At 46.0% G+C, this 4,150-nt stretch overlaps 3 non-coding genes across 3 annotated transcripts; all 3 read right to left on the bottom strand.

Annotated features, from left to right (window-relative positions):
• Positions 1 to 2,330: 2,330 nt before the first annotated feature.
• On the bottom strand, positions 2,331 to 2,403 carry trnav-cac (transfer RNA valine (anticodon CAC)). Its single transcript has one exon. It is a non-coding gene; the product is annotated as a tRNA-Val (tRNA).
• Positions 2,404 to 2,526: 123 nt separating this feature from the next.
• Positions 2,527 to 2,599, bottom strand: trnav-aac (transfer RNA valine (anticodon AAC)). The gene has a single exon. It is a non-coding gene; the product is annotated as a tRNA-Val (tRNA).
• Positions 2,600 to 3,551: 952 nt separating this feature from the next.
• trnav-cac (transfer RNA valine (anticodon CAC)) lies at positions 3,552 to 3,624 on the bottom strand. Its single transcript has one exon. It is a non-coding gene; the product is annotated as a tRNA-Val (tRNA).
• Positions 3,625 to 4,150: the final 526 nt, after the last annotated feature.

The following is a 4,150-nucleotide window of genomic DNA, read 5'->3' as shown; positions in this document are numbered from 1 at the left end:
GGCCTATTCATCCCACCGACCGCCCAGTGACCACGGACAGCCTATTCGTCCCACCGACAGCCTATGTATCCACGAACGGCCCGTCCGTCCACGGCCAATCTAAGTGTCGGCCCGTGGCCCCGCCCAGTGACCACGGACAGCCTATTCGTCCCACTGACAGCCTGTTTGACCACGAACGGCCCGTCTGTCCACGGCCAATCTAAGTGACGGCCCGTGGCCCCGCCCAGTGACCACGGACAGCCTATTCGTCCCACTGACAGCCTGTTTGACCACGAACGGCCCGTTTGTCCTCGGCCAATCTAAGTGACGGCCCGTGGCCCCGCCCAGTGACCACGGACAGCCTGTTCGTTCCACTGACAGCCTGCTTGACCACGAACGGCCCGTCCGTCCACGGCCAATCTAAGTGACGGCCCGTGGCCCCGCCCAGTTACCACGGACAGCCTATTCGTCCCACTGACAGCCTGTTTGACCACGAACGGCCCGTCTGTCCACGGCCAATCTAAGTGACGGCCCGTGGCCCTGCCCCGTGACCACGGACAGCCTATTCATCCCCCTAACCGCCTGTGTGACCACGAACAGCCTATTCATCCCACTGACCGCCTGTGTGGCCACGAATGGCCTATGTGTCCCATCAGAAGAACTATGCATTATTAGACTTAAAATGGCATGTCCATGGACAGCTTACAGGGACTCTGTCAAATAAGTTACAGGTGGGCAAAGTAAGGGCCCACCTGTAACTTATTTGACGGGGTCCAAATAGGCTGTCCGTGGTCAATGCATTAACAGGTCATATTTCATAATTACAGTGGTTTTATGAGGTGGAACCTACTGTACACTACACAGGGGACACAATACAACAGACTGATGTACATTAAAGCTATTAATTATGCATAATTAGCCTAAATATGGACTGTCCATGAACAGCCTATTTGGACCCTGTCGAATAAGTTACAGGTGGGCAAAGTAAGGGCCCACCTGTAACTTATTTGACGGGGTCCAAATAGGCTGTCCGTGGTCAATGCATTAATAGGTCATATTTCATAATTACAATGGTTTTATTAGGTAAAAACTAATGTACACTAGACAGGGGCCACAATACAACACACTGATGTACATCAAAGCTATTAATTATGCATAATTAGCCTAAATATGGACTGTCCATGAACAGCCTATTTGGACCCTGTCGAATAAGCTACAGGTGGGATGCTGTTTTTAACTTAGACATTTTAAGCGGGTGAATCCCCGTAATGATTAGGCGATTTCATCACATGTGGTGAAGTCCCACCTGCAACTTATTTGACGGGGTCCAAATAGGCTGTTCATGGACAGTCCATATTTAGGCTAATTATGCATAATTAATAGAACACTTTATATTACTGTACAGGAAACCTCAATGGTCATTTGTTTTATTTTTATCCTTTTCTAAAGAGATTAAACCACAAACATCCCTGCAAGTGCACTGACCTGCTCAACAGAAAATCGCATACGAAATTTTTGCAAAAACCACCCACAGTTTCCGCCCAGTTTCGAACTGGGGACTTTTCGCGTGTGAGGCGAACGTGATAACCACTACACTACAAACACGTCTTCAGGTTGCAGACATAAATCTTTAGGCGCACAATTATTAAAAAGCATATAAAGGAAGTGAGCGCTGCTAGTACCTAGCGTGGCAAACAGTTTAAATTTTCTGTCAGAATCCAACCACTGTTTCTGCTCGGTTTCGAACCGAGGACCTTTCACGTGTTAGGCGAACGTGATGACCACTACACTACAGTCACCTATTGATGAGGCACATGGCTTTTTAGAAGATGCCTCCTTCCCATAATCTGCTCTGCAAGCAGTGTGACAGTCTGTGAATTCCACAAACAACAGAACAGAGGTCATTCGGCATGGCAGTCTGCCTACAGCTCCTTGGTACGATGGCCTTCACCTGTCTCAAAAGTAAGGGTTTTGTAGCGAATTGCAGCATTTGTATTTAACATGCCTCCACTTGTTTCCACCAAATTTTGAACTGAGGACCTTTCGCGTGTAAAGCAAACGTGATAACCACTACACTATGGAAACTTGATTTGCAAGTCAGTCCCACCGCTTCTAGCGTACGCTTGTTCAAAAGCGACTGAAACTATAGACTGCCCAGTGTTTTTAACATGGCAAAAAGCTGCTAATTTTGTTGGCAGACCGAACATTTTATATTACTGTACAGGAAACCTCAATGGTTATTTGTTTAATTTTTTTCCTTTTTTAAAGAGATTAAAGCACAAACATCCCTGCAAGTGTACTGACCTGCTCAACAGAAAATCGCATACGAAATTTTTGCAAAAACCACCCACAGTTTCCACCCAGTTTCGAACTGGGGACCTTTCGCATGTGAGGCGAACGTGATAACCACTACAGTACGGAAACACGCCTTCAGGTTGCAGACATAAATCTTTAGGTGCACGCTTATTAAAAAGCATATAAAGGAAATGATCGCTGCACCCACCTAGCGTGGCAAACAGTTTAAATTTTCTGTCAGAATCCAACCACTGTTTCTGCTCAGTTTCGAACCGAGGACCATTCGCATGTTAGGCGAATGTGATTACCACTACACTACAGAAACCTACTGATGGAGAGTGTGCTTTTTAGAAGATCCCTCCTTCCCATAATCTGCTCTGCAAGCAGTGTGACAGTTTGTAAATTCCACAAACAACAAAACAGAGGTTATTCGGCATGGCAATCTGCCTATAGTTCCTGGGTACGATGGCCTTCACCTGTCTTAAAAGTAAGGGTTTTGTAGCGAATTGCAGCATTTATATTTAAAATGTATCCACTTGTTTCCGCCCAGTTTTGAACTAAGAACCTGTCGCGTTTAAAGCCAACGTGATAACCACTACACTACGGAAACTTGATTTGGACGTCCGTCTCACCTCTTCTAGGGTACGCTTGTTCAAAAGCGACTGAAACTATAGACTGCCCAGTGTTTTAAACATGGCAAAAAGCTGCTAATTTTGTTGGCAGACCAAACATTTTTTATTACTGTACAGGAAACCTCAACGGTCATTTGTTTTATTTTGTACTGACCTGCTCAACAGAAAATCGCATATGAAATTTTTGCAAAAACCACCCACAGGCATGGCAGTCTGCCTACAGATCCTTGGTACGATGGCCTTCACCTGTCTCAAAAGCAAGGGTTTTGTAGCGAATTGGAGCATTAAATTTAAAATGCCACCACTTGATTCCATCCAGTTTTGAACTGAGGACCTTTCGCGTGTAAAGCAAACGTGATAACCACTACACTACGGAAACTTAATATGGACATCAGTCCCACCGCTTTTAGGGTACGCTTGTTCAAAAGCGACTGAAACTATAGACTGCCCAGTGTTTTTAACATGGCAAAAAGCTGCTAATTTTGTTGGCAGACCGAACATTTTATATTACTGTACAGGAAACTTCAATGGTCATTTGTTTTATTTTTGTCCTTTTCTAAAGAGATTAAACCACAAACATCCCTGCAAGTGTACTGACCTGCTCAACAGAAAATCGCATACGAAATTTTTGCAAATACCACCCACAGTTTCCACCCAGTTTCAAACTGGGGACCTTTCGCGTGTGAGGCGAACGTGATAACCACTACACTACGGAAACACGTCTTCAGGTTGCAGACATAAATCTTTAGGTGCACGCTTATTAAAAAGCATATAAAGGAAATGATCGCTGCACCCACCTAGCGTGGCAAACAGTTAAAATTTTCTGTCAGAATCCAACCACTGTTTCTGCTCGGTTTCGCGTGTTAGGCGAATGTGATGACCACTACACTACAGAAACCTATTGGTGAGGCACATGTGCTTTTAGAAGATGGCTCCTTCCCATTTGGTGGTTCTAGATCGGTTCCAAATATGTGTTTCAGCAAAACGGTTCGAAGGAAACCCCCGATCGGCCCGAAACTGCCATATGCGTCCCGTCACGGGCCCCTGGGACGGGTTCTAGAGTTCCGCGTCCCTCTGACCTTTTTTCACGCTAATTGGCCACCAACAGCCCCATGGAATAAGTTGCACGTGGGACGTCAAATAAACAGACCACAGGCCAAAAGGGGTCGAAAGGTCGCAGCGGCCCCAAATTCGGCACGGCGGTAGTCCGGGGGCCCCCGGTTCTAGATCACGGGTTTGGTGGT

The sequence above is a fragment of the Siphateles boraxobius genome, unplaced genomic scaffold (assembly GCF_051911475.1).
Source record: "Siphateles boraxobius isolate OS27281-9 unplaced genomic scaffold, OSU_SipBor_1 23, whole genome shotgun sequence".
Classification (NCBI taxonomy): domain Eukaryota; kingdom Metazoa; phylum Chordata; class Actinopteri; order Cypriniformes; family Leuciscidae; genus Siphateles; species Siphateles boraxobius.
The sequence above is the reverse complement of the archived record's forward strand: the minus strand, read 5'-3'. Positions and strand labels throughout refer to the sequence as shown.